General features: G+C 35.6%; 1 pseudogene; it reads right to left on the reverse strand.

Annotated features, from left to right (window-relative positions):
• Positions 1-16351: 16351 nt before the first annotated feature.
• On the reverse strand, positions 16352-17349 carry LOC115512983 (annotated as a pseudogene).
• Positions 17350-21236: the final 3887 nt, after the last annotated feature.

The raw sequence follows: 21236 nt of genomic DNA on the forward strand, positions 1-21236 counted from the left end.
ATACTAGCCCCATTTTATAAGGCCATTTGTTATCAAACATCCTTGCAAAGACAATCTGGCCTGAAAATAACTAGTGTTCCATTCTTGTGTGATATACGGAACATGAGGGACCCATGATAAATCATCTAGGAACAGTATTCAGCCATGGATTCCATCTTTTCTCGGCTTCAGGTGCATTTTCTCATGAGTGCACCCCTGTCAGCCACTCTGATTAATTTTACTCACAGTATCTGGGACCAAATTTGTTCAATTTTTCTCACATAGCATTTAATTAAGATTTATATCAACAAAAATACAAGGAGCAGAATGAAGCTCACTTATACTAATGATCTCAACTACGCCCTCCAAGGCCTGGCAAATTATCGGGCCTTTTCCCTGAAGTTTCTGTACGCACTTTCACTTGGTCTGAGGCATTATTTCAGGTACCATGGGATGCATTGGTGATTGCACAACCTCTGCCTGAAACCATAAGGAAGAAGACTAAGACAATTTTCTCAGAACAATCCTATGCAATGAGTTAAGACTGATCTAAATTCCTTTGGGGGCCAGGGTAGTGTCACTGATCACTACAACTAGAGTTGGGTGAAATTTTATAATACCTATTCTTCCACTGGTGACTTTAATTTTAGAGATAACTACACATAGCGTGAACATAAAGAAAGACTCAGCATATACTGAAGTATCTTCCTCATTTACTCTGGTCAGTTAATAAGTGTACAGGGATTTCCTTAAGTAACTTGAAACTGGAAGTCTTCCAAATTTTCCTTAGGGCCTGTGGTGTGTGTGTGTGTGTGTGTGTGCCCAAGTTAGTGTAAACCTCAGGAAAGAATACATGCATACATACATACAGGCATCAAATAAGCCTCAGGAAAATGCTGTGTTAAATAATTGCTGCTGATTTTTCACGACAAATCCTTGGGGCAGTGTTTCTCCTATTCAGCAAGCTCAACTTTTCCAGAGATCTGCAAGACGTATTGAATAGTGACTCTGTTCTGAGGATGGGAATTTTTGGGGATCTCTAGTCTCATTCTCTCCCCTCCAGGGGTGGACAGGCTGTCAATGTTAACAGCTACCATGGTGATAAGACTGCTGGCTTTGAAGATTACCATGAAACAGGAAAGACGGATGGGTCAGAATGGCTAAAACAACACAAACAACACAAGAAATAACAAGTGTTGGCAAGGATGCAGAGAAAGGGGAACCCTCCTGCACTGTTGGTTGGGAGGGCATACTGGTGCAGCTGCTCTGAAGAATAGTATGGAGGTTCCTCAAAAAACAAAAACAAAAAAAAAAAATAGAACTATGATCCAGCAATTGTTCTATTAGATATTTACTCAAAGGATGCAAAAATACAGATTCCAAGAGGGTATATGTACCCCAATGTTTATAGCAGTATTATCAACAATAGCCAAACTATGGAGAGATCCCAGTGCCCATTGACCGATGAATAGATAAAGGAGATATGGTATATATCTACAATGGAATATTACTCAGCCATCAAAAAGCATGAATCCTACCATTTACAATGACATGGATGGAGCTAGAGTGTATTATGCTAAGTGAAATAGGTCAGTCAGAGAAAGACAAATACCGTATGATTTCGCTCATTTGTGGAATTTAGGAAACAAAACAGATGAACATATAGGAAGGGGTGTAGAAAAAAGAAGAAAAGGAAAGAAACCACAAGAGACTGTTAACAATAGAGAACAAACTGAGGGTTGACAGAGGGAGGTGGATAGGAGACAGGCTAGATGGGTGATGGGTACTATGGAAATGATTATTGCAAAGGACAAATAAACCAATGGATGTAAAATTTCAGCCAAGATATATTTCTCATAAACAATGTTATATTTAGTTAATTACTATCCTTTTTATTAATAAAATGTAGATTTTACTGAACACAAAAGAAATTTTGTATATTATGTATATATGTATACATATATGTGTGTATATATATATATGTATATATACATATTCTGATATATATATATATGTATATATATATATATATGTATTCTGAGGTTCAGCAGTTTCTCTTGAGCAAGTGCTCCTCTGATTTTTTTCCCCAAAACTCTGTTAATACTGAGAGTTCTGAAAAAGTATATTTTAAAATGCTGTCAACATTTTTATTGTTTTTGTTGACCAGCAGATTTACAGAGGATCTCATTCTCATTCTTTGACTTTTGATTTTTCTACAAGAAGTTCTATTGTCATCTACTTGTCAGTATCTTATGATAATTGCTTTATGTATTCATAAAGCAGTGTTTTTAGTTGAAATCAGTAGGAAGGATATGCTGGTATATCCTCACTCTGTCTTAACTGCAGCTGGAACACCTACAACACGTGCTTTATTCAAATCAAAAAAGGGAACATTATATAACAGATTCATCATTATATTCAACATTATATAACTATTCATCATTGTCTCATAAAGAACAACAACCAAAAAGTAAAATTATTCTTGATTTTTCAAAGGCCCAGACAACCAAGATTATTGTAAATATGTTTATGCACCGTGTAATTACATTGAAAGAATGTTTTCCTTATAATACATATTGTATAACATGTATTCAGTCAATGTTTAATATCAAAATTTTTTCATTCATATAAATGTTTTGATTTGCTTATTAACAAAATGTGAATAATGTATGTATGTGTAACAAAACAAAAATTTTGCTGGGCTATATAAAAGGCCCACGTTAAACATTGCTTTAAAGGTGTTTTTTACCATTCCATTTCTGGTAGTTGTTAAGTAAAAATTGGGTTTAAAAAAAAACTGTTGTTAAATGGTTTAAGATTTAAAGATGGATGTTCACAAGTTTTTTTCTTTTCTAAGGTTTGAAAGAGTTTTCTTTTTCTTTCTTTCTTTCTTTCTTTCTTTCTTTCTTTCTTTATTTTTTGAAAGAGTTTTCTAAAAACATACATTCTTTGTTTACCACATCGTTTGATTCTGGAGTGAAGCTCTGTAGACCTTGGCCTAGATTAGGTATCAAGAAACTAAAGTATAATAATATATGTTGTATAAAGAAGTCCGTGTGGGCCAGATGGGGGTGTTTTAAGGATGATCATTTGAGAAACATTGAGATAGATGCTGAAGTAGTTACAGTGCTCCCCAAAATATTCTACAATCACGGCAAGGAAAATATCCACAAACTTGTATACATTATGTAATATTAATCTTAAAAATTCTTTTGTGTTCAGTAAAATCTACATTTTACTAATAAAAAGGATAGTAATTAACTAAATATAACGCTAGCTATGAGAAATATGTCTTAGCCGAAATTTTACATCCATTGGTTTATTTGTCCTTTGCAATAATCATTTGGATGGCAAAAAATTTTCCTACTCAAACATTCTAGAATGTGAGGTACAAAAATCATAAAAATAGGACATAATGGTTATGAAGCTACCAGAGAATATTTTATAATTCCATGCAACAGATTAATATATTCATCTATATTTTACAAATATAACATGATTTCTCTATAATGTTTCAAAAAAACCATTGTACTCAAATGCTCTGGTGATTAATAAGAGAGGCACAGATTACCATAAATAATATTCTGGGAATATTATTTTTATTCATAAGAAAAATGGCTTGTAACAAAAGAAAAAGGAAGAATGAGATTTATAAGCAGTGGTGTTATCATTTGGCACACCTCATTTCTTGCATTGCAGATTATATAATCTCTCTCCACCTAGACAAACATGCATTATTATAATGCTATTTTGATGGCAATTTAAATTAAGATACTCTAAACTTGGGAAAACTAAGAATGTTGTCCTTATAGGAGAAACGGAATGTATATACTGAAGCAAGTTGAAATTTACTACATTTTAAATTTGATAACATAAAATTAAAACTATAATCAGAAATTATCAGGAAAACTTAAAATATTCTACAGTCTAAAGTATTTTGGCCCGAATTATCAAAAAACTATATCTGTCCTTTACTGCACTATTTTTTTAAGACGCAAAGTTAATCTTACATTTTGTAACCGTGGTGAAATCTTAAAGTGTTTCTTAGAATGTTTCTTTTGTTTTTTTACTATACTTCTGGTTCTATTTTGGACCCCGAATGCTTTAATTGTCATCTCTTAGCAGTCAAGGGACAAAATAAAAGGAATTTTAGGTGAAAGAGGTGATAGTTTTTCCAGGCTCTTGGACAGACATCAAAGGAAGAAGGCTTTATTTTACTCCCTGTGATTTCTTTAGGTTTGGGGAGCCAGAAAGTATCATCAGAGAACAAATTTCCAGTTCAAAATGAAGAAGAAAAAAAGGTCTCAAACGGAGAAGAAAGTTTTTGAAAGGGGTATTAATAGATCTCTGCACACAAAAACAACTCTGAATGAAAGAAAATGCTTTCACTTTACAGAATTGTTTGAAAGTCAAAGAATGCAATGTTTGCAGACAAACATATGGCAAAATCGTACTATTTTCTGTAGTTGTCAATCAAACAATTGTACCAAGGAGAAAGAGTGCCTTGAGGAACTCATGGGCTAGCAGCTGCGTGAAGACAAGTACACTTGACTCGAGTTTTGGATGCAGCTTTCTTCCTGGAAGGGCAGCTTTGTTAATGGGGAAGAAGTACATAGAGGAATTGTTAGTTTCACATCGGTGAAGCCTCTTGCCAGCCACTGTCAGTCAGCCTGCCGTTCTCATTGTTGCCACCACTAATCATATATGATCATTTTCATTAATATAAGGACATTCATGCAGCCCCTGGGTGGCTCAGTCAGTTAAGCAGGCTGCCTTCGGCTCAGGTCACCATCTCGCCATTCCTGAGTTTGAGCCCAGAGCCTGCGTCAGATCCTCTGTCTCCCTCTCTCTCTCTGCCCCTCCCCTGCTTTCTCTCTCTTTCTCTCTCTCTCTTTCAAAAATAAATAAACATAAAAAAATACATTCATCTCTTCAAGGAGTTGGGTGGGATGACTGAGGTTAGTTGCTGTTCCCCAAAGCTTACTGTTCCTTAAGTCTGACTCAAAGCAAATATACGACAGTAATGGAGGTATATGAATCTCTCAAGAGATCATCAAGTCGAGGTAAACAAACCCATACATAATGGAGGACATGAAGATATGAATTGTAATTACTAACGGTCACGGACATGAGGCCACATTTGTCTGCACTGTTGCATTATTTTCATTTTAAATATAAATGTTATTGAATATTTTCTTCTCGGACGAATGGAAAGAAATGAGTCCAATTTCTTACCCTGTGAAGGTTATCTATACAGAAATTAGAGACACTCCGTGTTTTAAGATCGTTCTATTCCACATGTTTTCAGATGGTTCTATTCCACAACGTCCTGCTCGGCAGAGATGTGTAGAGTAGACAACAAACGGCATGGCCACAGGCACTGAAAAAAATCACAGTGCGGTGTAGCCAATCACAGCAGGCCCATAGCAGAGTTACACCATATTAGGTGGTGTTATCAACACCGGTCCTCTTGAGGTATCTACGGGTTCCCAGAGGCTCACTTTTCAATAGCCAGCTCCAATTCTCTGCTTCTGCAAAATCATTGCTTTCTGTGCCCTTTTGTGGCTTTTCATTTATTTCTGCCAAAGCAGTATTAGTCAAATAACCAAAGCAGAAAATGAATTTATTAGGTAGCTTATAAAAGAAGCAAAAGAAGTAAAGTAACAGAAATCAGGGCTGCCGGCCTTAACTGGTAGGGTGGCTGTGCTGTCCTGGAACTATGAAGACATTTTGAGCCGTCCCAGTGTCTATGCATTGCTTGCTGAGGATTCAGTATCTGGACTACATGATTTTTTTTTTTTTTTTTTTTTTTTTTTTGCGGAACCTCGGTTCACTGGCATTATTACACCAGAAAACCATTGGTTTAAAATTGAAAATTATAGTATCCTGCTGTTTAAAAGTCCTCAGACAGGGCGACTGGGTGGCTCAGTGGATTAAACGTTTGTGACTCGATTTCAGGTCAGGTCCTGATCTCACAGTCATGAGACTGAGCCCCACGTCAGGCTCCGCACTGATTGTGAAGCCTGCTTGAGATTCTCCCTCCCTCTCTCTCTCTCTTCTCTCTCTCTCTCTGCCTCTCCCCTCCTCACAATTTTTTTTCTCCCTCTCTCTCAAAATAAATAAATAAAACACTAAAAAAAATATTATAAAAGTTCTCAATTTTTCCATCCTTTACTTTATAATCCTCCCTACTTACTAGATTGCTCACCCTACCAAGAACTCGTGTGTATTTATTAAAAACTTTGAGCCTTATTCCAATTCTTTCCCTTATGGCTTTTCATTTCTTATCTCGTGGATTTCCTTATTCTTTTCCTGAAAACACATACATACATACATACATACTTAAACATAAGTATTTTCTTCTCCCAAAATAACTTTCTTCTTTGCTAAATTGTATGGTTCTCCTCATCATATAATGAGATGATAGTATAGGGTTGCTATCTCCCCACATTTGGGGACTGTGTGTGGCCTAAAAGTACCTGGTATAACAAGGGGTGAGGGGCATCGTTTTTGTTTTTTTGATTTTTCATAGTAATGGTCATTTATTCCTACTTCTGTTTATAAAACTAAGCTTCTCTAAACTATTCGTATCCAGGAGTTTGTCAGCAATGAAAACATCTATACTTAAATATTTAAAATTTTTTTTTCACTATTAACATGTGGAAAATTAAAAGCATATGAGTTTGAGAACAACAATAATTATAAACATATAATATTAAATATTTCATGTAAACAGTTTGTAATAGGAAAGCACTTATTAATTGCTTATCCATATATGATATGAAGCTAGGAGAAAGTTAAAAACAAGTTGACTAATGTGATCTGGGCCCAATTAATCTGTGAATGATTAGCGCACTTGCTTTGAGCATGGTGCTAATGAGGTGCATATCACAGGCTTGATCTCCTCCTGGGCTGGTTAGGTTGGCTCTCCACCATCACAGCGTATTTCACTTCTAACTTTCATAAAGAGCTCTTACACATATGTCACTGGTCATAAGGACAAACACATTAGAGAATAGAGATGAACATTGCCAAAGTTATCAACTCAACTGGAAAAACAAAGCATGCACTCTTATATGGAGAGGTCAATAATCTTTATTCAGTTTCCCTTCTACTGGCATTGCCATTGTTAAAAATGAACAAAACCAGTATATGTAGAATGCTTGATAAAATGTAAACAGTGTCTTCACATATGCTATAACATTTTATATAAACATGAAAAGATACTTAAACACTGTAATCCATCCTTTCCACTTACACACTGATAGGGCATTGAAAAGCAGAAGATAATTTGAAACATAAACTTCAAAAAGGGGCTCTTTAAAACAGTTGCATATAATTTAGTTATTACCTCACTGTTCAAATATGTTTTGCATATAAAACTGAGTCATACTTGATGCTTCAGTTTCTTTTTTTAATTTTTGTGTCAATGTCAAAAATTGTTCTGGCCACACCTTTCTTAAAGCACAGCATACTACAGTTACTGGTTTTGTTCATTTTTAAAGAAAAAAAAATCAGTAAATGAATGTGTGAATTCGAGCACAAGATATATTTCAAAGGTTAAAAGCTAGTTGTCTTTAAATTTCTGTGTCAAATGATTATTTTTTTGCATTTGCATGAACCACTCTCCTAAATTCTCTATATTCTTGCATAACTTGCCTAAGAAGATTGTGTGGGTCTTTAAGAATAGTATTATAAAGGGGAGCCTGGGTGGCTCAGTTGGTTAAGCATCTGACTCTTGATTTTGGCTCAGGTCATGATCTCACTGTTCATGAGATTGAGCCCTGTGTCATACTTTGTGTTGACAGCCCAGAGCCTGCTTGGGATTGATCACTCCTATAACAATTACATAGTTTTCAAAGAAAATATAGTGGCAATATGGATGCTCAACCAACTGAGCCACCTAGGTGCCCCTCAACTGTCATTTTAATAACATGGTTGGATATAACAGGAATAGGAATCACACAAGACCCTGGCACCAGCACTTATTAAGCAGCTCAGCATGGATAGTATCAAGTTTAATAAGAAAACACAAATATCTATGCAGAATGAAGGCCTTTTGACACAATTTTGAGATTCCAGAGTACCAGCAAAGGACACTTGCTCTCTTCTCTCTATCACTTTGAGACTTTGCACTAGTTCCTGGGCATATTTCTTGAAAGATTTTCATTTTCTTTTCTTTCTTGCATTACTTTTTGAGGACATGTGTAAATAGTTAGGGCCCCAACAAAATAACATTTGAGAAAAATACTGGATTGGTTAATCATTTTCCTCTTTCTTATATGTTGAAAATAAACATTATGAAGGTCACAAGGGGACTTGATTTCCTCTAGGAAGTCATACTTTGTTTAGAATGTGTCCCTCTGATTCTCCATGTATGGTCATCTTGTGTTCATTACCTGAGTCCAACAGATCAATTTCAGCCAAAGCAGCACTTTCATAGTTATGAGGTCAAAAAGCAAAATTGCAAAGGTAAGAACAATTTATGTACTAAATTTGCAGTTCTCAAGGAAGTTGAGGGTGAATGTGTAACTTGCAAAAAAATCTGTTGGTATTTAATATCTGTCACCAGCCACATAAAAAACCAAAAACAAACAAAAAAAATGCTGAAAAAACATCAGCACTTACTTCCAACTTTAGGAGTTACATTAATACCATGGTGGAAGGTGAGACATCTACATTTAAATATCACTCTGTAAAATATGGTTTTACTTAAAACAATTGGCTGTTCTAAATTCCGCTCCTATTTTATCCCAAGCATTTTTATGCATTTATAAAAAGTAAAGGGATAGTGGGAAATGAGTTGGCTTCATTAGCGAAAGAAGACTTTTAAACATTTAAAAGATACCACTGTTATTATGTTATGTTATGTTATGTTATGTTATGTTATGTTATGAGGCATCTATATGATGCCTCAGATAAAGAAAAACAGTTAATTCCAATAATTGCTTGATATTTTAATCCAAGTTACCAAGTCAAATCTTTGAAAATTTGAGTGGTATATTGAGGTAGGGATTAAACACTGAACATTAATTTTTTTTTAATGTTTATTTTTGAGAGAGAGAGCACAGTAGTCAGAGAGGGTGTGGAGAAAGGGAGACAGAGGATCTAAAGCAGACACTGTGCTGTCAGCACGGAGCCCAAAGAGCGGCTCGAACCCATGAACCATGAGATCGTGACCTGAGCCAAAGTTGGACTCTTAACAGACTGAGCCGCCCACGCACCTTTGAATATTAATTTTTATTTGCAATGATAATGATAAGAATACTAATTTCCTGAGAGCACAGCATCATGACATAAACATTATTCTTGCTGAACTAAGAAAGCTTTGGAATAGAAATGTACTTGGAATTAGTGGGGTACACATAAAGGAAATAATTTTGTCCATACAGACTGCAGTACTCTATCAATCTAAATATAAACTGGTTGCTAAAATTGACTAACATTCCTAAAAATACACAGCTATAGCAAACAAGCTACAAGAAATAGCCGATGAAGCTGTTATTAACACAAAAATGACTTGCCAGTTGCAGTAAATGTCACCTTTCTTTGCTACTTATTATCAATTAAATTTTAGAAGTGGTTTTCACTTATAATTATCAAAAAGAAAGCTTTCAAAAAGAAACATATTACAATGTATATCTCCAAAAACTAAGAAAAGAAATAGACAATCTATGAGAGATTGAAGAGTTTACAAGCAATACTTTGAAATTTTAGTATTGTGATTTGGAATACTTCATATGTGGGAAGAAATCTTGATGGACTTCCTATTTTCATTGGTTAAGTTTATATTCCATACTGGAACTGAATGCATTTGAAAAGGATTCTGATTTCTAGCGTCTATGTTTGCCAAAACATTCAAAATAATGATAAAGTTTAAAGACTTATTGTATAAATTTTGCCTCGTAAAAATATTTGTTAAAGAAATATACTCAGAATGGAGGCCAAAAAAACACGGGATGAAATATTTACACATTTTTTAACATAAAAAGTTAGAATTCATAATCTTCTCCATTTAGTATTATTTCATCTGAGTTTATCGGGTATTTCAATATCTGTTGCAAGATTTTATTCAATTAAAGTATTATGACCTTGAAGGGCGCCTGGGTGGCTCAGTCAGTTACGTGTCCAAATCTTGATTTCAACTCAGGTCATGATTTCACAGTTCAAGAGTTTGAGCCCCTGGATGGCCTCTACATTCACAAAGTGGAGCCTGCTTAGGAGTCTCTCTCCCTCTCTCTCTGCCCCACCTGTCTTTGCATGGGCATGCTCTCTCTTGTCCTCCCTCTATCAAAATAAAGAAATAAACCTAAAAAAATTATGATCTGAAGAGGCAGTCATATGAAAAGTACAGCATAGGGAATATAATAAAAATATTGTAATAAAAAATATTATGACCTGCAGTATAAAAGTCAATTGAAGACAATTATTTTGAATTTTTTAAGCATAAAATAAAAGTTTGAAGAAGATTACAAGGAATTTTATAAAAACAAAGTTAAATAGAGCATATTTAAAAAATATACTCCCAGATAAATATCAGTTCCATAGTATTAAACACATTACATGTATTATATGAAATGTGTTTAATATATATACATAAAGGGGTACCTGGGTGGCTCACCCAGTTAAACATTTGACTTCGGTTCAGGTCATGATCTCTCAGTTCGTGAGTTTGAGCCCCGTGTCAGAGCCTGTTTGGAATTCTGTGTCTCCCTCTCTTTCTGCTTCTTCCCTGCTCACGCTGTTTCTCTCTCACACAAAAATAAATAAACAGCACAAGAAATTAAAATATATATATATATACATACAATATTGACACATACATTAAGAATAATGATTCCATGATTCTGCTTATGGTGTTTTTAAAGTAATGTTCAAATAAGAAATTAAAAATAATCTATTTTTCAAAATTTAGTGTAGACAGATATATTTTAGTTTTGAAAGAATCTTATCTTTGAAAATAATTTGTGAGAAGAACTATTTGAAAATCCACGGCAAAATAAAACATGCCATTAATAAGCAACTACTTAATAAAATTGTATGATTTTAATTATTTTAACACACTCTTCTCACTCAAAAATGTTGACTTGGATGGTACATTACATAATCACAATATTCTTAGTCACCACTTCCTCCACCAGGATCTAAATTAAGAGCCAAGGTACCTGATGGAATATTTGAGAGAATATTTGCTTGCAAAGTGTAATAATCAAATTTGAGTGCTACACAATTTTAGAAAAGGAAAAAATCTGCATTGACTATACCAGATGAGGCAAAGTTAATAAACAGAGCACAAAAATTTAGACTTAACCTAAAAAAAATTGTCAAAGAGGTGAAAGGGTGTATGTGTAAAACTAAGAAAGAAACGGTCATGAAGAAAGGCCAACTGCAAAGAAAGTCATGAGACACACTGAATTTGTAGCTGAAATACAAATTTCATGGGTGGATTGAAGAATAGTCTGCATGCAGACCAAAATAACTTTAAACATTAGAATATTGGGTTAAGCGGCGCCTCGGTGGCTCAGTCGGTTGAGCCTTCGACTTAGGCTCACGTCATGATCTCGCGGTCCATGGGTTCGAGCCCCGCGTCAGGCTCTGTGCTGACAGCTCAGAGCCTGGAGCCTGCTTCGGATTCTGTGTCTCATTCTCTCTCTGCCTTCCGCCACTTGTGCTCTGTCTCTCTCTGTCTCTCAAAAAGAAATACATGTGAAAAAAAAAAAAAAGAATATTGGGTTAATATCTGCCAGACAACAAAGGGATAAAAATTTCAAAGGAGAGTCAAAAAGTATGGGTGATGGTATAAAACAGAAGTGTCGTCGTCTCTAAATTAAGAGACCCAGCACAAAAGCTAGAGTGGCAGGAAAGAAAATATTTAAGGAAATAGACTCATGGAACATAGACTCAGAGTTTCTCCTATGAAAGGAAAGTTAATTCAGATTGAAAAGCTCCCTATGCTGCCCTACAAAATAGGTTTTTAAATTGCTATGTATAGACACATTATATTTAAACTAAAGACTGAAAAGATAAAATCTTCCTTAAAGAAAAGCCCAACCACCCATCAGGAAACAAGATACAAGTGTATTTCAATTTTCTCATTAGCAATAGTTGAGTAAATAGGAGAGTAGTATTTTCACAGTACTGAAGGGAAAGAAAGTCAAGTCAAGGTATTATTTTAATCCTGTGCAACTACCAGTTAAAAGTGAAAACAAAACAGAACAAAACTTTAGCATACAGCGTCTCAGAAATTTTAAATCCGTATGAAGACTCTCTTGGAAAACGATCTTGGGTGAGGTAGGCCACTAAGAAAAATAAGTCCTGAATTCTTCAAGATAAATAGATATGTAAGCTATGCCAGCTGTTTGGTTTCCAACACTATTCTATCGTGAAATACATCAAGTGCAGGGCGCCTGGGTGGCTCAGTGGGTTAAGCGTCCGACTTCGGCCCAGGTCACGATCTCGCGGTCCGTGAGTTCCAGCCTCGCGTCAGGCTCTGGGCTGATGGCTCAGAGCCTGGAGCCTGTTTCAAATTCTGCGTCTCCCTCTCTCTCTGCCCCTCCCCCGTTCATGCTCTGTCTCTCTCTGTCTCAAAAATAAATAAACGTTAAAAAAAAAAAAAAAAGAAATACATCAAGTGCAGTGTCTTTTCTTGATTAAAACCCGACTGACACATAGGTCAAAAAACAAAAGCAAAATCCGAAACAATAGATCCAGGAGATATAAAGACGAAACATATTTTCATTTTTCATATGAAAAATATTAACCTTACAATGCTATTTCAAAATTATTAAGCAAAAATCCTATAGAATTTGGGTGAAGAAAATTCCCTGTATAGTCAAAAAAATCTCTTTTATGTAATGATAGATGGAGTGAGTAAAAGGTAAGTAAAAATATTGAAAAGTTAATAACAAAAAGATAGTTCTAAAGATGGCTTATTGTCTGTATCATAAAAAACTATCAGATGTAATTTGTGTAAAGAGAAATTTATGAAATCCTATAGACTTGAATGAAAACAAAACTACCATATGCCAAAATCTGACAGATACAAAAAAAGCAGTACATACAGGGAAATTTGTAACTGAAAATACATGTATTAAAATAACAGCCATTGGGGTGCCTGGGTGGCTCGGTCGGTTGGGCAGCCGACTTCGGCTCAGGTCATGATCTCGCGGTCCATGGGTTCGAGCCCCGCGTCAGGCTCTGTGCTGACAGCTCAGAGCCTGGAACCTGTTTCCGATCCGTGTCTGCCTCTCTCTCTGCCCCTCCCCTGTCCATGCTCTGTCTCTCTCTGTCTCAAAAATAAATAAAACGTTAGAAAAATTAAAAAAAATAAATAACAGCCAGTAACTGAAACAACTGAAACTGAGTGGTCCTATTAGAAGAAAATAGAAGAAAATTTAAAAAAAAAAAAAAAAAAAAGATAGACATAAGTGAATAAATACATTAAAAACACACAATGAGCCTGCTTCAGATTCTGTGTCTCCCTGTCTCTGCTCCTCCCCTGCTTGAGCTTTGTCTCTGTCTCTGTCTCAAAAGTAAATAAACATTTAAAAAATTAAAATAAGTAAATAAACAAATACACACATACATACATACATACATAAAGGGGGCGCCTGGGTGGCTCAGTCAGTTAAGTATCTGACTTTAGCTCAGGTCATGATCTCACAGTTCGTGGGTTCAAGCCTCGTGTTGGACTCTGTGCTGACAGGTCAGATCCTGGAGCCTGTCTCCCTCTCTCTCTTCTCTTTTGCTCGTTCTGAACATTAAACAAAATAAAAATAAAAAAGAGCACACAGATTATTAAAAATGCAGAAACTATCTCAGAGCTTAAAAACCTGACATTGATGAGAAATAGGGTAGGGAGAGGAAAGTAGAATCATTTTAATTACAATATGAACTTAATCCTGTTAATATTTGCTTCCTTCTTTAATATGTATTCATATAGACATATATATGTCAAATATATTTTCGTAAGCATGTATACATTTAAAATTCCAAACACACAACAGACATTAAAGAAAAAAAATAGTATACAAAATTGAATATAGTTGAATAAAACATAAATATAAACATTTCAAAAAACATAAAATGTAAAATCAGCATAAGAAAAAAATAGAACACCAGTAGCCATTAAGGTAATTAAAATAGGAATAGAAGGTTGGAGTATGCAATTATTAAGCTTGAGTCAATAAATATGAAGATTTTTTTAAATACAGAAAATATGCATAATAATAGAGCTATTTGCCTTGTTCCTTGTCTTAAATGTAATGAGTCCTTTAGTCTGCAAATGAATTGTGGTGTTTCCTGTAGGTTTTTGGTATAAAATCTGTTCTGAGAAATATAGTAGTATAGGCCCTGACAAACATAATCAGATAAGAAAGTGGAAATTGAGAATAAGAATGAAAAAGAAATGTATTTGTAAGTGATGTATCATAGATTCATAAACAGGCTAATAAAGCAATAAGAGACTTTGGTCAAGTTTCTAAATTCATGAATTATTCACACAAATTGACAATACAACCAATAATCATAGAGAAAAAAATAGAATACGATGCTATTTCCATAACAAAAATAATTGTGTAGACTCTAACATACAAGATGTTGATGGAGAAAAACATTAAACTCTTTGAAAGAATAAAAAAGTAGATTCAGAATAAATGGAGAGAAAATATGCAGTAACAGCCTGAAACAGGCAAGTATTTGCTTATAATGCTTACTTAACAATTCACTGTTTTTTAAATTTTTTGTTTTACTATTTTCCTTTTTTTATTTTTTATTTATTTTTTTTTATTTTAGAGGTAGAGAGGGCCAGAGGGAAAGAAAGAGAGAGAGAGAATGAACCTTAAGCAAGCTCCGAGCTCAGTGCAGAGCCCGATGCAAGGCTGGATACCCTGACCTGGGATCATAACCTGAGCCAGAATCAAGAGTCAGACACTCAACCAACTGAGCCCCTCAGGTGCCTCAATTTGTTATTTTTATTCAAACTCAAATTTTGCCCTTAAAGTTCTGTTCTGTCATCAAATTTCAATTTATGGGCATAACTAATTTTCAACAATAAGCTTAGAGAAAGACTTGGTACTATAGATCGTAAGATGATTTCAATATAATTTTTATTTTCATTCATTTCTATAGTTCTTAATTGTAGCTATACAGGTTCATATTCACAACTTTCTAGAAAGGAGAAGTTGACCGTGGCATTTAAAAGTACTGATTATACTCAGTTTCCTTCCCCAGATCAATAGAATTTATTAGTTTTGGTGAAGAGTGGGCTAATCAAAAAAGTAACAGGTCAGTTTTTTCCCCATTCACGTGACATTGTATTATACTCGCTATTATTAGTTGTGGCCCACTGCTCTGATTCACCTTCATCCTGTGGTCAAGTATGACCATTTCTAAATTTGTCCTGAAATACTTGCACAAAGGCAAATTTGTCCCACCTGGTATTTGTGGTCTTTATTTTTCTTCCATGTGATTTACTTTGAACCTATTTCTTCTGAACTTAACCCTGTTTATACTTGTTTCCATCTATCTCTAACATGTATTCATGTAGAAGTGTTAGGCCCAAGCCATTAGAACTCAGGTTTACCCACAGAAATGTGAAGTCAAAGAGCTGTTTAAATACAGCGCAATTATTTACCTATAACATACGTAGGGACAATAAATGTTATGCAAAAGAAACAGGACACCTGGGTGTTTCAGTAGGTTAAGCCTCTGACTTTTGATTTCAGCTCAGGTCATGATATTGTGGTTCATAAGATTGAGTCTTGCCATTGGTCTCTTCACTGACAGCACAAAGCCTGCTTGGGATCCTCTCTCTCTCCCTCTGTCTCTGTCTCTCCCCCACTTGTACATGCATTCTCTCTCTCTCTCTCTCTCTCTCTCTCTCTCTCTCTTTCTCCCAAAATAAATAAATAAACTTAAAAAAAATATTATGCAAGAGACTAACTGGTCAATGACAATTTTTGTCAAATGTCAAGATCCCAAAAGAAATGTATCAAATTATAATATTATATAATTTTAAATATGACAGATGTCTCCATATAAGCATAGTATCTATACTACTTAAAAGTTCTGTTAATTGAAGATTCGAGACTACAATAAAGTGTATGACATTCTCTTTTCAAGATTGAACACTAAATACATAAGGAATGTGGAGGTGTTGTGAACTGCCTCCATTTTTTCCCTGAAATGTATCCCCATGTTCTTAACTTGAAATGCTCATCTTTAAATGTGTATTTTTTGAAGATGGCTATAGAAGGAGTATCTCCAGAAATTTACTGTCTAATGCCTGTATGTGGTTTTTGTATTTTTAAGACTGTTTTTTTTTTTTGATTTTTAATGGATCAGTTATTTAATTAGGCTCCTTGTAAGAAATTTAGAACACTAATTTCTGAAGATAAACGCCATTTGTGAGAGCGGAGTTAGCCCTGAAGTTGAGGAACAGCTTTAATTTTGGCAGAATTTGTGAGTCCACGGCTCTCTGATCAACTTTGCACTGCTCTGTAATCTCTTATTTCTCTTTCTCCATGTTGAAGATCTCACCTTCCTGGTGTCTGGGTGTGTGCAGCTTCTTCCCTTTGGAGTGAGCATCAGAGAGACGTTTTGGAATTTTCCAACTGTTGACATCAATTTTGGTGGAAGTGGCAATCACCAATTTCTGGTGTGTTCTACACAGAGGAACTCGATTGAGGGCCAGAGGACCAGTCACAAGTAGCAAACCACTGCTCCATTGCTTCAGGAAAACCACCCTCTTGCCTTTGTGGCTTCCAGGGAGGATGGTAAAAATGATCCCAGGAGTGATGTTAGCTCCCAGTTTTCTCACCTGCTGCCTGACAGGTTTTTTGCTGTGACTCAACAGCTTCTGAGCATACCTTCCATAAGCTAATGCCCAGGCATTCTGTGAAGTTTAACCACTTTGCTGCCACCATTCTCATCACCACCAAGTGACTTTGTGACAGTAGCAAGAACCTTCTCCTTTTTCTTTCCAAGCCTGAATTTCGGTGCTGAATACTTCCCCTTGTACATGGCCTTTCTCGAATACGTAGAAGATCGGGAATATCTGCCACTTCCTCTGACTAGGACAGGGTTTTGGCTGCAGTGGGCCTTCCCCTTCTTTGGCGTTTTAGCGTTGAGGTTACCCTTCTTAACCTCGCCACCAACATCAGGCTTCTTGGCTTCAGGTTTCTTCTCCTTAGTATCTGGTTTGTCAGCTTTATCACTTGCCACCTTGCAAGATGGGAAAGAACTTGAGACCATGTCTTTTAACTGGTCAAGCGCTATAGGAATGTCTGCAAGATCTGGACCAGTGACAACTGGAGACAATAAAAGGCTATATGGGAAAGCCAAAGACCAAAGACCAAAGACCAACCTCATCTTTGCAGGTTAGCCTGTACGTACCGCATCAGCATCTTATTAGTAAACGACCCCCAAACCATAAAATATATGGATTTAATCTAATTTTCTCTGAGTTGCTACACAGAAGTACTTCACAGAGTGAAATTAGACACTTCATGGGATATTTTAAAACGTGGAGTAAGTACACTTGTCGTTAAATCAATCAGCACCTGCTGTTACACACAGCTTAGTTGCCTAATAATAAATTAATTAAATTTGAATGTAAGATGCCTTCATCTTTCTGCACATTTATATGCTGAGAGTGTCAAGCCTGAGTGTGAATTCCAAAGGAAATACTGTCGTATATTTTTTTTTTCAGAGAATCAAAAGCTGCTTTTCCCATTCCTACTGTAAGCTGCTTTGAACACCATTCCCAACGAATGTGCCAATTTGGTGAAGGGTGTGAGCCAAGGCTTGCTGATTTCAAAGCCAGCTTGCATCACTGCAAATATTTCATTTCTGGTTTTTTGCACGCAGGATCAAAATGATGAAAGATGACTGCTTCTCTTATGATCTAGAAAAGGCTTATTTTGGGGTCAAGAATCACTGACGACTTTACCAAATGTTTTCTTTCCCCGTTGTGTTTTCACTTACTCACTCACTCACTCACTTACTCACTTGGAGACCTTGATTTCACTCTTATCAATCATTGCATGTACCTATCTCTACTCAGCTGGTAGTTTTGGAGACCAGAGCTGTAGTATAGGAGCCAGGAGCTGGCAAGGACTGTTGGGGGCTGGAGTTCAGAACAGGTCTCCAGTCTCAGGAAAGAATTCGAAGCAGAACACCAAGGAAAAAGCATAGTCATAAGAATCAGACAATTATGCAGAAACAAAGATATTTAAGCAAAAACTGTAGCCCAAATGTATGAGCAACATAGACTTAGACCAACAAAAATTTGCTCCCTGATGAGGTTTAAACCTACTGATAGCTGAATGTCTGGAAATCCTGGTGCCAGTCCCGGACTTTACTTCATCCCTGTCCAACTATGGGCCCTCATAAAATTTCTAGAATCCTGAATTATCTAGAGTTTCCAATTAATAATTTGGAAGTCAAATCTACAATTCCCTTTATTAAAGCAAACTGGAATAATATTATTTTAAGCAAAAGAACACTGAGGCTTTAGGGAGTTCTGATTCAAGATAGTGACATAGGAAGATCCTGAACTCACCTTCTCCATGAACACACCAAATCTACACCCATTTATGGAACAATTCTTCCTGAAGAGGAAAAAAAAAAAAAAAAAACACTGAGGTTTTAGATAATGTAACAGAGAAAAAATAGTATGTAAACAATCTAAGCTACCTTATCTTCCTAACAAAAAACAAACAAAAAAAACTCTGATGATGAAAGAAATAAACTCATTTGGCTTGATCTCTACCCATCAATCAAAACATAAAACAACTGTACAAACCTAATGTTCATAACATACAAATTGTCATCTTACCAAAGTTATATTCTCAACCTTTCTGTCCTTCCTTATACTGTCTTCATTCAAGACATTCAGAGACCACAATTCTTTCCAACCAAGTAAACCATGTCTACATTTCTCTAACCCCATCCCCTTTAAGCTCCAATTACTTTAACTCTAACCAGCTTCTGTCATCTCCTGCCTCAAGCTGCCTCACAATGGCAGCGTATATAATGTATCTATTTCTGACATGTTTATTGTGCAAAAAAAAAAATACATTAGTACATTTTTCATAATTAGCTGAGTTTTTATTGCTAAATGGGCCTTCCCAAAGGGAATGGGCCTTCCTATGAAATTTATTCTTTGCTTGGCCACCTATGGAAGATTACAATATAGGTCAAATGATAAATTGCATAGTATGAATTCTACTGTCTCTGTCATGATCCATTGGTTTGGATTGGTTTCTTTCTTCAAACTGTAGTTATTATTTAACATAATAATACAATTCCGTTGGCAACCTACAAAGGATTAAATATGCAAAAACAAGGAACAAGGGAAGGAAGGAAGAAGGGTTAGAGGGAGAAAGGGAGGGAGGGAGAGAAAAAGAAGGACTTGCATGAACTTTTTATACTATCCATCCACTTTCAAACTGGATGGAAGTAGGGAAGATTAATAGAAGAAGAAACAGAAAGCTAAAGTTGAAAGAAAGAGAAGAGATCCCTTTTTCCTATTGTTTCTTAGAGTTTTTAGAATTAGGAGATAAATAGAAGGTACTTTAAAAATGATTATAGATACATGGATTTGGTTCTTGGTCCTCCAGTGCATGAGTCACTGGTGACTCCATCTCAGGATTTCTCAACCTTGGCACTATTGATATTTTGGTCTGAACAATTTCTTGCGCATTGTAAGATGTTTAGCCACACTCTTGGCTTCTACCCACTAGATGTCAACAATACCCTTAAATTGTGACAACCAAAAATGTTTTCAGACTTTGCCAAATGTCTTCAGAGGGGCAAAATTGAACTCCATGGAAAATCACTGCTTCATGCGATGGCAAGTGTTAGAGAAGGCTATGACTTCAGCCCATTGTTTAGATGAGCAGTTTGCCATCCTGATATGTATATATATACATATCTCCAAAATATAATATATATTATAATATATGCATATTATATATATACACAATATATGTACAATATATGCAATATATATATTATGCATATATACAATATATGCGATATATATATACACATATATATGTATATATATACATATATATACACACATATATATATATGTATATATATACATATATATAAAATCCTTAAACTCTCTCTCCACAGATTTTCATGTAATTGCTCTGTGTTGTAGCCTGGAAGGACGTATGAAGTACTTTAAAACTCTAAGAGTCTAACATATACCCAGGGTTTAAACCCTGGCTTGGAGATAATTTGGCTGGCCTTAACATGAGACCTCAAGCTAATGAAGAGACTGTATTTCTGTCCTCTAAAATCCTCTAAATTTTGGAGCATTATATTCACAGCATATGCTTCATTCTCATGAATTTATGCATTGAATATCTTGTGTCAGCACAAAATAAATCACTGAAATCTATAAAAGTCTCCAAAACATCAGACATTCAGTGTACTTTGCATGGAAGGATATCTTGAATTAAATTTACTGATGCATTAAGTATTAAGCAAAATTGCCTATATGGAACAAAACTTTCCTTACTACTTGTACAGGACCTCATCTTATCTAGTGTTAGGCAAGACAGGAAATCAACTTCCTAACCTATGTTTAATGGTGCAGTTGGGTGGGATGAACAATACATTTGGATATAATGGAATTGGCAATTTACATTTTGTTTAAAAGACCCCAACTGCATTTCCTTGACAGATGTTCAAACCATTATTTAAATTTTTTTTTTTTTTTCAACGTTTACTTATTTTTGGGACAGAGAGAGACAGAGCATGAACGGGGGAGGAGCAGAGAGAGAGGGAGACACAGAATCGGAAACAGGCTCCAGGCTCTGAGCCATCAGCCCAGAGCCCGACGCGGGGCTCGAACTCACGGACCGCGAGATCGTGACCTGGCTGAAGTCGGACGCTTAACCGACTGCGCCACCCAGGCGCCCCTCAAACCATTATTTAAAGGGCAATAAAAAGAAGTAAACAGAAACTCAAAGGCTAATTATTTATTTTATATCTACATATTTTTAAAATAATTATTTGAAATCAATGTGGTCTGTGAATTTAAATTGAATTCATTTCTCCATTTCATTGGATAAAAATTTGACCCTCTTCCCATTTATAAAAAAAAATGTTTGTTTATTTTTGAGAGAGAGAGAGAGAGAGAGAGAGAGTGTGCAGGGGAGGGGCAGAGAGAGAAGAGAGAGATTGAATGAATCCCAAGCAGGCTCTATGCTGACAGTGTAGAGCCTGATGTAGGGTTC

Source organism: Lynx canadensis, chromosome B1 (genome assembly GCF_007474595.2).
Source record: "Lynx canadensis isolate LIC74 chromosome B1, mLynCan4.pri.v2, whole genome shotgun sequence".
In the NCBI taxonomy this organism is placed as follows: Eukaryota; Metazoa; Chordata; class Mammalia; order Carnivora; family Felidae; genus Lynx; species Lynx canadensis.